This window comes from Macrobrachium nipponense, chromosome 32, assembly GCF_015104395.2.
Source record: "Macrobrachium nipponense isolate FS-2020 chromosome 32, ASM1510439v2, whole genome shotgun sequence".
NCBI classification, from domain to species: Eukaryota; Metazoa; Arthropoda; class Malacostraca; order Decapoda; family Palaemonidae; genus Macrobrachium; species Macrobrachium nipponense.
Genome location: NC_061094.1, coordinates 39,542,853 through 39,559,949, shown reverse-complemented (window position 1 = coordinate 39,559,949; position 17,097 = coordinate 39,542,853). Strand labels below are relative to the sequence as shown.

Here is a 17,097-nt window from a genome sequence, read left to right as displayed (position 1 = left end):
AGGGCCAGAGAGGACCAGTGGCCCCCCAACTGCCAGCTTTTCCCCAGCCTTCAGCTTCTGAGGATTCCTTCCATGTCTTCCTTCTGATGCATTCCATATCCTCTTCTAGGGCCAGAGAGGACCAGCGGCCCCCCAACCGCCAGCCTTTCCCCAGCCTTCAGCTTTTGAGGATTCCTTCCATGTCTTCTTTCTGATGCATTCCAAATTGCCTCTTCTGAATAGGCCTTCCATTCCTCTTCTCGTCAGAAGGCCCAACCATCGCTCCCCAACCACCAGGCCCCCCTTTCCCCAAGCCCTTCAGCTTCTGCGGATTCCTCCTCCATGCTTCCTTCTGATGCATTCCATATCCTCTTCTAGTGGCCAGAGAGGACCAGCGGCCCCCAACTTCCGAGCCTTTTCCCAGCCCTTCCAGCTTCTGGGGATTTCCTTCTATGTCTTCTTTCTGATGCATTCCATAATCCTCGTTCTAGGGCCAGAGATGCCAGCGCCCCCAACAGCCAGCCTTTCCCCATCTTCACTTTGGGAGTTCCTTCATGTCTTCTTTCTGATGCATTCCATATCCTCTCTATTGCCAAGAAGACCAGCGGCCCCCCAACCTCCACCTTTTCCGCAGCCTTCAGCTTCCTGAAGATTCTTCCATGTCTTCTGTCGATGCATTCCATATCCTCATTCTAGGCCCAGAGAGGCCCAGTGGCCCCCAACTGCCACCTTTCCCCTCCTTCAGCTTCTGAGGAATTCCTTCCAATGTCTTCCTTCTGATGCATTCCATATCCTCTTCTAGGGCAGAGGGACCAGCGGGCCCCCAACCGCCAGCCTTTCCCCAGCTTCACTTTTGAGATTCCCTTCCATGTCTTCTTCTGATGCTTCCAATTGGCCTTCTTCTAAAGCCATAGAGGACCAGCGGCCCCCCCCAACCGCCAGCCTTTTCCTAGCCTTCACTTTTTTGATGATTCTTCCCATGTCTTCTTTCTTGATGTCATTCCATATCCTATTCTGGGCCAGGATGACCAGCGGCCCCCCAACCGCCAGCCTTTCCCGCCTTCAGCTTCTGAGGATTCCCTTGCCGTTCTTCTTTTCTGATGAATTCCATATCCTCTTCTAGGCCAGAGAGGACCAGACTGCCCCTCCAAACGCAGCCTCATGCTTCTGAGGGATTCCCTTCCATGTCTTCTTTTGATGCATTCCATATCCTCTTCTAGGTCCCAGAGAGGACGCAGGGCCCCCAACGCCAGCCTTTTCCCAGCCTTCAGCTTCGCGGATTCCTTCCTGTCTTCTTTCTGATGCATTCCATAACCTCTTCTGGGCCAAGAGGACCAGCGGCCCCCCCAACGCCAGCCTTTTTCCCCAGCCTTCAGCTTCTGAGGATTCCTTCCATGTCTTCCTTCTGATGCATTCCATATCCTCTCTTTGGGCCAGAGGCACCAAGCCCCGGGCCCACCCACTGCCAGCCTTTCCCAGCCGTCGCTTCCTGAGGATTTCCTCCAGTCATCTTTCTGATGCATTCCATATCTCCTTCTAGGGCAGAGAGGACCAGCGCCCCACAATCGCCACCTTTTCCCTAGCCTTCAGCTTTTTGTAGGATTCCGTTCCATTGTTTCTTTTCCTTCTGATGCATTTCCAATATCCTCTTCTAGGGCCAAAGAGGAGGACCAGCGGAGCCCCCCAACCGCCAGCCTTTTCCCCATAGCCTTCAGCTTCTGAGGATTACCTTCCGTGATCTTCTTTCTGATGCATTCCATTATCCTCTTCTAAGGGCCAGGGATAGGAACCAAAGCGGGGCCCCCCCCAACCGCCAATCCTTTCCGCATAGCCTTCAAGCTTTTCTGAGGATTCCGTTCCATGTCTTTCCTTTCTGATGCATTCCATATCCCTTCTAAAAAAGGCCAGAAGGAGGACCAGCGGCCCCCGCCCAACCGCCAGCCTTTTTCCCCAGCCTTCTGCTTCTGAGATTCCTTCCGTGGTTTCTTGTCATTGTGATGCCATTCCATATCCCTCTTTCTAGGGCCAGAGAGGACCAGCGGCCCCCCAACCGCCATCCTTTCCCCAGCCCTTTCAGCTTCATGAGATTCCTTCCAGTCTTCTTTCTTGATGGCAACCAATTCCACCCATTTTCCATACCTCTTCTAGGGGCCAGGGAGAGGACCAGCGGCCCCCCAACCGCCAGCCTGTCCCTAAGCCGCAGCTTTGAGGATTCCGTCCATGTCTTCTTTCTGGATGCCCCCAATTCCATATCCTCTTCTAGGGCCAGAGAGGACCAGCGGCCCCCAACCGCCCAGCCTTTTCCCCCAGCCTTCAGCCTTCTGAGGATTCCCCGTTGTCTTCTTTCTGAATGAATTCCAATCCTCTTCTAGGGCAGAGAGCACAGCGGCCCCCAACTTAGCCAGCCTTTCCCCAGCCTCAGCTTCTTGAGGATTAATTCCATGTCTTCTTCGAGCATTCCATATCATCTTCTAGGGCAGAGAAGGACCAGCGGCCCCAAACCGCCAGCCTTTCCCAGCCTTCAGCTTCCGAGGAGTGGGTTTTTTTGGGTCCTTTCCATCGTCTTCCTTTCTGATGGGCCATTCCATATCTCCCTGTAAGGGCCAGAGAGGACCAGCGGCCCCCCAACCGCCAGCCTTTCCACCCCAGCCTTAAGCTTTTCTGAGGATTCCTTCATGTCTTCTTTGGATGCATTCCATATCTTTTCTGCTAAAGGCCAGAGCGGGACCACAGCGGCCCCCAACCGCCGCCTTTCCCTAGCCTCAGACTTTGAGGATTCCGTCATGTCTTCCTTTGATGCAGTCATATAACATTCTCGGGCCAGAGAGGAACAGCGCCCCCAACCGACAGCCTTTCCCCACCCTTCATCTTTCTGAGGATTCCTTCCATGTCTTCTTTCTGAATGCATTCCATATCCTCTTTTCAAGGCCAGAGAGGACCATGGCAAGCGGTCCCCCCAATCCCGCCCAGCCTTTCCCCAGCCTTCAGCTTCTCTGAGGATTCCTTCCTATGTCCTTTCTTTCTGATGCATTCCATATCCCCTCTTCTTTAATGGCCAGAGATACCAGCGGCCCCCCAACCGCCCGCCTTTCCCCTAGCCTTCAGCTTTTGAGGATTCCGTTCCATGTCTTTCCTTTCTGATTGCATTCCATAATCCTCTTCTAATGGCCAAGAGAGGTACCAGCGGCCCCCCAACCGCCCCCCAAGCCTTTCCCCGCCTTCAGCCTTTCCTGAGGATTCCTTCCGTGTCTTTTCTTTTCTGATGGCTTTCCATTATCCTTTCTTCTAGGGCCAGAGAGGACATCGGCCCCAACCGCCAGCCTTTCCCACACCTTCAGCTTTCTGAGGATTCTTCCATGTCTTCTTTATGTTGTCCATTTCCATATCCTTTTTCTTCTAGGGCCTGGTAGAGGAACCCAGGGGCCCCCAACCGCCAAGCCTTTTCCCAGCTCGCTTCGAGATTCCCTTCCATGCTCTTCTTTCTGATGCCATTCCATATCCTCTTCCCGGGGCCAGAGAGGACCAGCGGCCCCCCCAACCGCCATTTTCCTTTCCCCAAGCCTTCAGCTTTCTGAGGATTCCTTCCTTATGGTCTTCTTTCTGATGCATTTCCCCTATTCCTCTTCTAAGGTCCAGGAGGACCAGGCGGGCCCCCCCAAATCCGCCAGGCCCCCCCTGTCCCCAGCCTTTCCCCAGCCTTTTGAGTATTCCTTCCATGTGCTTCTTTCTGATGGCATTCCATTATCCTCTTTCTAGGTGCAGAGAGGAACACAGCCCCCCAACCGCCAGCCTTCTTCCCAGCCTTCAGCTTTTGAGGATTCCTTCCAGCTTCTTTCTGATTGCCCATTCCATATCCCTTTTCTAGGTCCTAGGAGGGTACCATCAGCAGCCCCCTCCAACCGCCAGCCTTTTCCCCTTAGCCCTTCAGCTTCCTGAGGATTCCATTTCCTTGTCTTCTTTCTGATGCATCCCTTATCCCTTTCTAGGGCCATGAGACCAATCGCCCCCAACCGCCAACCTTTCCCCAGCCTTCAGCTTCCGGAGGATTCCTTCTATGGGTCCTTCTTTCTGATGCTTCCATATCCTCTCTAGGGCCAGAGAGGACCACAGCCCCCCCAACCGCCAGCCTTTCCCCAGCCTTTCCAGCTTCTGATGGATTTCCTTCTACGTCTTCTTTCTGATGCATTCCATTTATCCTCTTCTAGGGCCAGAGAGCCAGCAACCCCCCAACCGCCAGCCTTTCCCCAGCCTTCAGCTTCTTGGATTCCTCTATGTCCTTCTTTCTGGGATTCCATTCCCATATCCTCTCTAGGCCAGAGGATGCTAGCAGCCCCCCAAATGCCAGCCTTTCCCCAGCCTTCAGCTTCGGGATTCACTTCCATGTCTTCCTTCTGATGCTTCCATATCCTCTTTAGGGCCAGAGAGGCCAGCGGCCCCCAACCGCCAGCCTTTATCTAGCATTAGCTTCTGAGGATTCCTTCCATGTCTTCTTTCTTGATGCGTTCCCGTATCCTCTTTTAGGGCCATAGAGGACATCGGCCCCCCAACCGCCAGCCTTTTCTAGCCTTCAGCTTCTGATGATTCCTTCCAGTCTTTCTTTCTGATGCATTCCATATCGTCTGCTAGGGCGCAGAGAGGTACCAGCGTCCCCCCAACCGCCAGCCTTATCCACCTTCAGCTTCTTAGATTCCTTCATGTCCTTCCTTCTGATGCATTCCATATCCTCTTCTAGGGCCAGAGAGGACCAGCGGCCCCCCAACCGCCAGCCTTTCCCCCGCCTTCAGCTTCTGAGATTCCCTTTCCATGTCTTCCTGTTCTGATGCATTCCATATCCTCTCTAGGGCAGAGATACCAGTGGCCCCCTCAAACGCCAGCCTTTCCCAAGCTTCAGCTTCTGAGATTCCTTCCTGTTCACTTTCCTTCTGATGCATTCCATATCCTCTTCTAGGGCCAGATTAGGACCATCGGCCCCCCAGAACCGCCAGCCGTTCCCCAGCCTTTTCGATTCTTTTGAGGATTTCCTTCCATGCTTTCTTTTTTCTGATGCATTCCATATACCTTTTTCTTCTAGGGGCTGAAGAGGACCAGCGGCCCCCCAACCGCCCAGCCTTTCCCCAAGCCTTCCAGTTTTAGCCTTCTTGAGATTCCTTTCCATGTCTTATCTTTTGATGGCATTCCATTCCTTGTTTTCTTAGGACAGAGAGGAACAAGGCCCCCCCAACGCCCAGCCTTTTCTAGCCGCAGCTTTGAGGATTCCTTCCTTGTCATTTCCTGAGCATTCATATCCTCTTCTAGGGCCAGAGAGGACCAGCGGCCCCCCAACCGCCCAAGCCATTTTTCCCAGTTTCCAAGCCTTTGTGAGGATTCCCTTCCAGTCCTTCTTTCTGATGCATTCCATATCTTTTCTAGGGGCAAGGAGAGGACCAGCATTGCCCCCCAACCGCAAGCCTTTTCCCACCTTCAGCTTTTGAGGATTCCTTCAATTTGTCTTTCTTTTGATGCATTTCCAATCCTTTTTCCTAGGGGCCCGAGAGGACCAGCGGCCCCCAACGCCAGCCTTTTCTTAGGCCTTCCGCTTCTGAGGATTCCTCTGGTCTTCTTTCTGATGGCATTCCAATCCTCTTCTAGGCCAAGAGAGACCCAAGCCGGCCCCCCAACGCCAACCTGTTCCCCAGCCTTGCAGCCTTCTGAGGAATTTCCTTTCTAATGTCTTCCTTCTGATGCATTCCATATCCTTTCTCTTCTAGGGCCAGAGAGGACCAGCAGCCCCCCAAACCGCAGCCTTTCCCCAGCCTTCAGCCGTTTCCCCGAGGATTCCTTCTATGTCTTCTTTCTGATGCGTTCCAATATCCTTCTTCGGGCCAGAGAGGACAGCAGCCCCAACGCAGCCTTTCCCCAGACTTCAGTTAGGAGGATTCCTGTTCTATGTCTTCTTTTGATGCATTCCATATCCTCTTTCTAGGGCCAAGAGGAGGAACTAGCAGCCCCCCAAATGCCAGCCTTTCCCCAGCTTCAGCTTCTGAGGATTCCTTCCATGTCTTCCTTCTGATGCCTTCCATATCCTCTTTTAGGGCCAGAGAGGACCAGCGGCCCCCCAACCGCCAGCCTTTATCTAGCATTCAGCTTCTGAGGATTCCTTCCATGTCTTCTTTCTGATGCATTCCATATCCTCTTTTAGGGCCAGAGAGGACCAGCGGCCCCAACCGCCAGCCTTTTCCTAGCCTTCAGCTTCTGAGGATCCTTCCGTCTTCTTTCTGATGCATTCTATATCTTCTTCGGGCCAGAGAGGGACCAGCGGCCCCCCAACTGCCAGCCTTTTTCCCAGCCTTCAGCTTTCCTTAGGGTTCCTTCCAATGTCCTTCCTTCTGATGCATTCCATATCCTCTTCTAGGGCCAGAGAGACCAGGGCGGCCCCCCAACCGCCAGCCTTTCCCCAGCCTTCCAGCTTCTGAGTTCCTTCCATTGTCTTCCTTCTGATTGCATTTCCATATCCTCCCTTCTAGGGCCAGAGAGGACCAGTGCCCTCAAGTAACCGCCCCCCCAAGCCTTTCCCCAGCCTTCGCTTCTGAGATTCCTTTTCCCATGTCTTCTTCTATGCATTCCAATATCCTCTTTAGGGCCAGAGAGGACCAGCGGCCCCCAACCGCCAGCCTTTTCCACCTTCAGCCTTCCTGAGGATTCCTTCCATTGTCCTTCTTTCTGACTTGCATTCCATAATCCTCTTTTCTAGGGCCAGAGAGGACCAGTGGCCCCCAAACTGGCCAGCCTTTCCAAGCCTTCAAGCCTTCTGAGGATTCCTTTCCCCATGGTCCTTTCCTTCTGATGCATTTTCATATCCTCTTCTAGGGCCAGAAAGGACCAGTTGGCCCCCAACCGCAGCCTTTCCCCAGCCTTCAGCTTCTTGAGAATTTCCTTCCATGTCTTTCCTTCTGATTGCAATTTCCATATCCTCTTTCTAGGGCCAGAGAGGAACGCAGTGCCCCTCACGCGGCCCAGCCTTTCCCCAAGACCTTCCAGCTTTGAGATTCCTTCCATGTTTCCTTTTTGATGCCCCATTCCATATCCTCTTCTAGGGCCAGAGAGGACGGCAGCGGCCCCCCAACCGCCAGCCTTTTCCCAGTTTTTCAGGCTTCTGAGGATTCCTTCCATGTCCTTCCTTTCTGACAACCTGCATTTCCCATATCCTCTTACTAAGGGCCGGAGAGGACCCAGCGGCCCCCAACCTCCCGCCAGCCTTTCCAGCCTCTCCCCAGCCTTCAGCTTCTGAGTTTCCTTCCTTGTCTTCCTTTCTGATGCATTCTATCCTCCTTCTAGGGCCAGAGAGGACCAGGCGGCCCCCCCCCAACCTGCCAGCCTTCCCAGCCTTTTCAGCTTTTGGAGGATTCCTTTCCCATGTCTCCTTTTCTGATGCCATTCCAAATCCTCTTCTAGGGCCAGAGAGGCCACCAGCGGCCCCCCCAACCGCCACCTTTCCCCCGCCTTCAGCTTCTAGAGGATTCCTTCCATGTCTTCCTTCTGAGCATTCCGATCCATTTCCTCTTCTAGGGTCCAAGAGAGGAGGCAGCGGCCCCAACCCCCCAGCCAGCCTTTCCCAGCCTTTCAGCTTGGAATATTCCTCCTTGTCTTCCTTTCTGATGCATTCCATATCCTCTTCTAGGGCCAGAGAGGACCAGCGGCCCCCCAGCCGCCAGTCTTTCCCCAGCCTTCAGCTTCTGAGGATTCTGTCCAGGTCTTCCTTCTGATGCATTCCATGTCCTCTTCTCGGGGCAGAGAGGACCAGCGGGGCCCCAACCGCCAGCCTTTCCCTAGCCTTCAGCTTCTGAGGATTCCGTCCATGTCTTCCTTTTGATGCATTCCATATCCTCTTCTAGGGCCAGAGAGGACCAGCGGCCCCCCAACCGCCAGCCTTTCCCCAGCCTTCAGTTTCTGAGGATTCCATCCATGTCTTCCTTCTGATGCATTCCATGTCCTCTTCTAGCGCCAGATAGGACCAGCGGCCCCCCAACCGCCAGTCTTTCCCTAGCCTTCAACTTCTGAGGATTCCGTCCAGGTCTTCCTTCTGATGCATTCCATGCCCTCTTCTAGGGCCAGAGAGGACCAGCGGCCCCCCAACCGCCAGCCGTTCCCCAGCCTTCAGGTTCCGAGTATTTGTTCATTTTTTCCTTCTGATTTATTCCATGTCCTCTAGGGCTAGAGAAAACCTGCTGGCCCACAATTGCCATTTTATGGCATAGAGAATAGATGCTTTGTCTCATTCAGCATTTCTTGCACTTTCTCTTTGTCTGCAAAGCCTGCTCTGAAAACTACTTGTAAAAGCTCACATTTCATGGTCTCACATTTTATTAGCCTCGTGTGTTGTTGTTCAATGATCTCTTCAAGTTCCTTAATCTTTTGTCACGTTCCAATTAAAATCATTCCTTTTCTGCGCTACCGCGATGATTTTATCTAGCCTCTCCATACACTCAATCGTCACCTGTTCCTTTTCGTAAATAGCTTCCTTTTCCTTTTGAAACTCTTCTCTCTCTTGAATAAACTCTGTTTTCTTTTCTTCGAAGAGTATGATTTCATATAAGAGTTTCTCTTCTTGTTTGTCCAGTTGTTCCTTTTTATCTTGCCAATGGCATGCAATATTTTCAATTTTTTTAATGAAACTCTCTAATTGTTTATTGTTGTCCTCTTTCTGCCTATCAAATTCTTCCTTTTCTCTGTAGAAAGTTGCCATCTCTCTTTGTAAGGCATCCTTGTTCTCATCAAGTTTTTCTTTGTTTTTGTAGAAGGCTTCTCTTTCTGCAGCAAAGGCTTCTTTCTCCCTAATATGGGCCAACCTCTCCATATTAAGGGCCTCTCTTTCATTACGGAGTGCTTGTTCAACCCCACTGAAGGCTGCTCCCTCTACCTGGAAGGCATCCCTTTCTTTCGTCATGAGTAGATCTTCTTGAACATTTGGGGCAGCCTCAGGAATGAAACAGAGGTCTTTTGGAACAACTGGGCCAGTCTGGGTAGTGGGAAAGAGATCTTCTTGAACAACTGGTCCAGCCTGGGGAGTGGGACAGAGGTCTTCTGGAACAACTGGGGCAGACTGGGCAGTATGACCAAGGTGTTCTGGAAGAATGAAAGGCTCCCCTGTTCCGGGTATGCATTCTGAGCTAATGATCATCTCTTCCTCCCTAAGCACGAATCCCTCATGGACAAATATAAAGTCCTCTGAAGAGGTAACTGTTTTGGGTGTCCCCGTGACTTCATTTGCAATACTGGAGGTTTCTTCTTTGGTGGAAATAAGCTCATCTTTAGCATATTTTGGATCAAGGAGGACTTCTTCCTCCTGGGTAGCTGCCGATAGGGTGCTGTTCTTTGGAATATTGACGTCCTCAGCGGTAGGTTTTGATTGGCACATACATCCCAGAATCTTATCCATCTGGATTTGAATATCATTTCCTCGCGCTCTGTTAAGGACGTGGATGTGAGTATCCAGATGTGCTTTCATGGCCATATCTTCATTCCTGAACCCAAGGAGCCTCTTTTGGTTTTGAAGGTGGGCAACCATTTGCGTGGCAGCTGCCCTGTCCTTGTTTTTCTCTTGGGTCATCAGTTTCAAGAGGTGATCAATCGCTTCACTTAAATTCTGCATATCCGCGTCCGTTGACCCTCGAACCTCTTTTAACTTGAAATATAGTGCGTTCAATAATCTTGACATGATCCGCGACTTTATTTGATGTATTTATTTATTCCTTTATTCAATCATTCAATCATATATTTATTCATCTTTTATATATATTTTTCAGCCTGCAATATTCGGGCCGCCAAATATTCTGCACCTCTCGTGTGTTATTTTTTCATGTACTGTTTGTTTATATATATATATATATATATATATATATATATATATATTATATAATATATATATATATATACTAAAATATATATATATATATATATATATATATATATATATATATATATATTTATATTATATATATATATAGATATATATATATATATATATATATATATATATATATATTTATTATATATATATATATATATATTAATATATTATATATATATATAGATATATATATATATTTATATATTATATATATATAATATATATATATAGAATATATATAATATATATATATATATATATATATATTATAATACATGTTTTTATATATTTATTTTTATATGTTTTATATATATATATATATATATATATATATATATATATATATATATATATTATATATATGTTATATTATATATGTTTTATATATATATATATATATATATATATATGTGTGTGTGTGTGTGTGTGTGTGTGTGTGTGTGTGTGTGTGTGTAAAATAATCTCCTTTATTCATTCACATCGTTAAAAAATCTGCATGCATCAGAATTTACTGCACATGCCTTTGCTTTTCAGAGCGGGATTTTCCAGTACATTAAAAAAAATAACCGACAAGTGATAACTCAAATCTGTTTTGTTTAATAGAGAGTATTAAAATTTTTTCGATGTAAATGACTACGTCACTTAATGGAATAAACGCCATATATATTTGCTGGTTCGCGAAAATTCAGGTTATGTCTATGAAATCGTGTTCGGGGTGCGCGGTAAAATGTAAATTGCGTTTAAAGTATAGTTTTGGAATTGTCCTTGGGCGAACTTTGATTGTGTGGTTGTAAAATCATGTTCGTTCTATTGTAAATTTATAATATGTCTGTTTGCTTATTGCCTGTTTTTTAATTGAAATTCGCTTTTTTCGAAAATAATATTTAAGTTTATTTACTACATTTTGTATATTTCAATAAAATTTATGTGGGTATGGAAATTTATTTTATTTGAAATGTCAGTACGCAGCTTAAAATGATTTTGCTCGCATAAAGTTCAGAATTTGTGTTATATATGTTTGTTTTTATGGACTGACGTCTCTTTAATTAATAGTATGCTCTCTTTTCCCCTTTTGCTAGGAATGAAGTTTTAGAGTTTTTAATTGTCGAGTTCAGTGTTTTCGTGTAAACGGAATAAAAATGTATGTCAGAGTCAGATTCGTATTTTTATTCATATTTTTATGTGGATAAATACCTTTCTTTTTCTTATTCAGTAAATTTTGATGAAAGTCTTTGGAAAGACTAATGTTAATCAAGAATATTTCCTTGTTGAAGGAGCTGATGGTGTCATCACACTGTGAAAAAAGGCTTGAAGATGAGTTATTATTATCATCACTACTTAGTCAATACTGTCATTTCCTCAACTTTTACATAAATCAGTTTAACAAAAAAATTATGAACTTAAGTTTTTCTTTTTATTTTTCATTTCTTATTCAATTTAATTGCCTCCGGCATGATTATCTTTGTAGCCAGTCTGTGTTCGTTAACAGAATGACCTAGAAAGTTCTATGTGGATTTTTACGAAAATCTTACTAAAGTAATTTGTATAAATAATAAGAATAAGTTACAATTTGGGAGAGATGGAAATGTAATTTTTCTCCTTTTAATGGGACCAAAATTCAAACTGAAATGTAACCTTGGCCATTAGTTTGTAACTACGTGGTAGTGGCTTCATTATAGGAATAAAGAAGCACGTACCAAGTAAGGTCAAGATCTTATGTAGAGGTCAGAGTCAAATGGGAATTCTGTCTTAGCTATTACTTATGAACTTTACGAGACAGTCTTCTTATGTGGCAGAGTGAGGTCAAGGTCAAAGGTGAAACGCGAGTTTTAACCTTAGCAGCATCTTTTGAATTATATTAGTTTACAAAGTTCACCAGGTATGCAGGTGTGTAGCTTGAGGTCAAAGTCACTGTCAAACTTCATCGTCGTAGGTCATATAGGAATTTAGGTTATGTCTTAGCACTGTTTGTATATTGCTTGTTTGTTGTTCTTTTTTTTTCTTTGCTTGCTGCTTACTAGCATGAATATATATGAAGTTTTCTGTTGATTTTTTAAAATCGAATTTCATTGAAATTGGGCTCGTTACTGGCAACAGCTCATTCAATTTTGGGAGAGACAGCAATATATTTTGTCCGAGGTTTGTGTTCTCCGGGTCTCCATGTGTGATGTTTACTAGTGTTGTTTTTTCCTTACCTGTTATTTATGTGCCACCCTGTTACCGAAGACCTTGCCAGTCTTAATAAAGAAAGATTTAATACATAGGTTTGTTGTGTGTGTGTGTGTGGTATGTGGGGGGTAGGGGGGAAGGGGGAGGGAGGGACAGCGTATGCCTCCGTTTATTGGTGCTTATTCATTTTCGCTGGGGTGGGGGGCGGGTTGGGCGTTATTGAAACCTTTACTTTGTTATTCCACTTTTTAGATTACTGTAGGCCTTATTTTAAATAATGCAGTTCTCCTGTCTATATTATATTATTCTCTTTCCCAATTCCCCAAACAAGAAGTAAAAGAAACAGCCATTCACGGTATGTCCATATAGTAGGGAATGATATAGTGTCAAACACTGGTCTATTTTTTTCAACTTTCTCAAAGTAGCAGTAATGAAGATAAATTTCTTAATTACATTGGTATTATCATAGAAGCCTTGTATTTGTAATGTTTATTGATCGAAAAGGATATCAGTTCAAAGAGAAACTGCCTTATTTTTCAAAGTATCAGAATAAAAAAAATGAAAAATCTGTGTCAAAAGTATCTACTATTCGTAAAGAAACTACCACAGGTTTTGTTCTGAACTTTTCATTCGGCTGCTCCAACATTATTCTTTCGGTAAGAAACCATTAAAGAACTGAAACTTTTCGATGCTCAATCCGATTTAAAACAGTTTCTTCGAATCTCAAAAGGCTCAGGATTGGAACCTGGAATCTAGTATAACCTAAGTAGAATAGAATATCAAAATTTCGTTCTCCATCCCTCAGAATAACATGGACATTAGTATTTAATTGTTCTTGATATTTTAGTCATGATTTCATGAGCTTAGGAAAAAGAACGTATAAAGATGATATATCAAGTCCTTTTTAGTCCTTCAGATAAAAGTAATCAGTAGATTTATAGATTAATTGGATGTGAAAGATAAGGTTCTGGGCAGTTGTAATCCCTGAATCTAGCAACGCTTGAAGCCAAATAAAAAAATAAAAGATGTTTTATTTAGATATCTGAGGAGACTGAGTATTGTTATGTTATCCCGGATACTGCAGTATTACCCTGTGATACGAACACACAAACAAATGCAGGGAGTAAGTTTGGTAATTTTAGGTTGATAAAGATATATCATTTTGATAGGAGAATGTCTCTAGAATACTATTTAAAGTTGATTCTTTATTAAAGGTATCGAAGTGTTCTTATAAGGCGGAACTGTGAGACTGATGATGGTATCTTATTGTCATACATATATTTGTGTGTGTGTGTGCGCACGCGCATGTATATTTAGCTCCGTATTACTTAACGAAAGGAACCTAGACATATACGTAGAGCTTTTAGCCCCAAAGACATAAATCCTATTCCTAAGACACCCTTCATTACAGCAAGCACTTGGCCCCATCTTGGGACTACCTTCTTAACCGGCGAACTTAGGCTAATGCAGACGAGTACCTTTGCAACGTGAAATTTCAGAAGATTTCCGCTTTGACGAAGGAAAGAGCAATGAAGTCCGCTCATGACACCTAATTGGCTGCAAGCAAACATGAAGAGCAGCAGAGCAAGCATAAAACAGCCATCCGACTCTCCTTGGAAATTCCAGGTTCCATGGTAAGGACGAATTTGATTCCAGCTGAGGTACGATCTGTCCCCTCGCCGATTTTTCCTTGTCAGAATTCGCAAGGGGAGGGAAGTGTAAAGAGGAGGAAGAGGGAGAAAATTATTTGACCGGAGAGAAGGGCGGAGGAAGAGTGGAAGAGAGAGAGAGAGAGAGAGAGAGAGAGAGAGAGAGAGAGAGAGAGAGAGAGAGAGTAGGAGCCTGAATCAACCAACATGAGTGTTGAGGATCACCTAATAGACTGCCATCGAACTACCGTCTGCTCAGGTGGTTCATCCCTGGCAATGGAATCATACCGTTGTACAGCCAGTTGGAGATCAGATTCTTGAATTTTTTTCAACTACGAAGCTTTAGTAATGACCTTCAACGTTATTTCAAAATAGATATTGATAGTGATGAACTTCATTCTTAGCCGAGTTAAAGACTTAGACAACATGTAATTGCAGGTAGCGTGCTTTGAATGCAGTATAGTTCAGAACGGAAATCAGTCTGTAAGCTTTGTATCTCTGTATGAAAAAGGATGCTCTCCCACTTTGAGGAAGAGAAGCAGACGAAGGACGACCTCCTGAATAACTTAACAGATGTCTTTGTAATAAAAGATAACAATTTCCTTTTTCAGGGAGTAAAGCCATTGCGAATCTACATACTTTATTCAAAATGGAAAATGATAACTTTTGCATATTTCCCCAATAAAGAATACCCCTTTAAAAGTACACATACGTGTAGCAAATGTCAAGAAATTCTCGTAAATAAATGAACATCCTGGAAATGGGACGAACAGAACACACAATCCAATCTGTCATTTGAGTCTTCCAACCGCCAATTATATTTTCGGCAAAATATATTGTCACCGCATGTCGTCTAATTGTCTTCATGGACACAAAGCAAGAATGGGAGAAGGATTAGAAGTAAACAAACCTGTTCTTGTTCCCGTCTTATTACATTTTTCAATCGCTTTGTCATTAAGATGTTCCCTGAGTGGATTTTGTTTTCACGTGAGCTGAGCCGATAATTAGCAATTGTAAACAGATACTCTACAGTGTGAAAGCGTGGGATAATTCACACGTTTGTCATATATATACATATATATATGTGTATATATAATATATATATATATTATATATATATATATATATATATATATATATATATTCATTTAAATGACAAAAAACAAATCGAGGTTACCCAAAATCATTGCTATCCATTACTAGAAAAAAAAGTATTTAACAAGAATAAAATTCCATAAAATTGAATTTTTTTATACCATGCAAAATTAGTATTAACTGGATTTAGAATGATATAGGCTTCATCGCTTTTTATTTCACACACACACATGTATATATATACATATGTGTGTGTGTGAAATACAAAACGATGAAGCATAAATTATTCTAAATCCAGTCAATACTAATTTTGCATGGTATAAAAAAATTCAAAATTCAGTTCTGTGGAATTTTATTCTTGTTAAATACTTTTTTTTCTAGTAATGGATAGCAATGATTTTGGGTAACCTCGATTTGTTTTTTGTCATTTAAATGTACCTATTGATAACCGTGTGTAAGATATATTACAACGATCCAACTGAAAAATACCAGTAGAAACAGTATCCTCTCATGACAACTAGTTTTACATAGACCAAGCAAATTATATTTTCTTGAAAGGAATATTCAGTAAGGAAGGAATCGTGAAAATTTGTCTCGTCAGAAGCTAATTTGTTAGTATTGCTTGGTGCCAAATATATGCATTAGTGCCCACTCTAATTTTGGTGAATATTTACAGTAAAACAGACATTTTCTCAACAGATTTTAACTTGCAATCTTGAAATAATTCCCTGCTTTGTTTTTGGAGAATATTGCAATACAATTCAACTGTTAGGCTTTAAATTGACAGTAAAGCAAGCAATCCACCATGAAAATCAACTTTTCAAAGACCAGTCAAAAGAAAAATATACTTAACTCAAACCTCATTAGTGAGAGTTCAGGGTGCTGTAGTGTTTCACTCAAAAAATCAGTCCTTTCTCTATAAACAGACTATATGTATGTAGTTAGGGCGCCGCATTACGTTTGTGAAGCCATATCAATCACTGAGGGAAGAGTTTTTAAGTTATGGGCAGGAGAACCTATTAGAAGAAAGGGTTTGAATTATACGAGCAATTTGTTGCTTAGCAGCACTTGGAAGTATTTACCGACTGGTTTTTATTGAGAAAGTGAGACCGATTATGAGCAGATTGTTGAGGGAAGAAATGTCTGGTTTTATTCTAACCGGGGCGTGTGTGACTTTTTTGTTTTGTTTTTAGTCTTGCTATGAAACGATTAACATGAAAGTTGAAAGTTAGTATACTATGGTAGTGTTATCTTTGAGTCAGATTGTAATAGAGTTAATAACGATGCAGTGACAATTATTAACGATACAGTAATATATTTCCATTTATTTTTTCAAGATACAGAGAGCTTCTTTACGGTAAATGACTCACTGGTATGATAATTTCAACCGTAAGTCGTTTTACTTTCAATTAAGTAATGACCTAGACTTTTTCAGGTATATCAGGTGAAAAATTGTGCGTTATCTTTAGCTAGGTAAATTCGCTGTCGTTATTTTTTTCTTTTCATTTCGGAAACTGGACGATTCTCCATTTCTTTAGCCAAGTAGTATTTTGTATGTTGTGTGTCAGTAAAAGTTGACAATAAAAATAGAAAAAAATGAGAGAAATAAAAAGAAAATAGAATATTGAAAGTCTGAGCAAATACATGAGATGTAGATGGTCATGTGATGAGAGAGAGAGAGAGAGAGAGAGAGAGAGAGAGAGAGAGTAATGTGCGAGGTACCCCTTTTTAGATAAGCATATCGGTAAGGGAACTGTAGCATTCGTTTCGGCTGGCTCTCTCTCTCTCTCTCTCTCTCTCTCTCTCTCTCTCTCTCGTCTCTCTCTCTCTCTCTCTCTCTCTCTCTCTCTCTGACAGAGCAAATATAGACAAAGGGCACAAAGATGGATGAAAATGAGATTGGTCACTGACAGTTGGATTAAATGTTCAAGTTTATACAGAGTTCCAAGGGTAACTGAATACTGAAGTTAAAATCCAATCTGGCAAAGACCCAGTTTATTCAGAGAATAAATATCCTTAGATGCAGAAGATTAAGATAAAAACAAAAAGAACTTACCCCTTTTTGGGGGATTAGATTTCACAAACTTCTTTGTCTCTCTGTTTATTACATCTGAAGAAATCCCATCTTTTGTCCAGTTGATATGCCAGACACCAGTTTTAGGGTAGAGGATATACAAAGTTAACTCCCTGCTGATGTAATAATGAATATCTATCGATGTATTGATGTGTATTGTTAAACCTCATATACTACGATAATCTGGCAGGTTTTTGCACCAATTCTCGTATATCTGTCAACATTATGCTAACTTTAAAATCTAC

The 17,097-nt window shown here is 43.6% G+C and overlaps 1 pseudogene; it reads right to left on the bottom strand.

The window, feature by feature from the left end:
* Window positions 1-17,097, bottom strand: part of LOC135207358 (uncharacterized) — a 469,824-nt pseudogene that overhangs the window by 360,088 nt on the left and 92,639 nt on the right.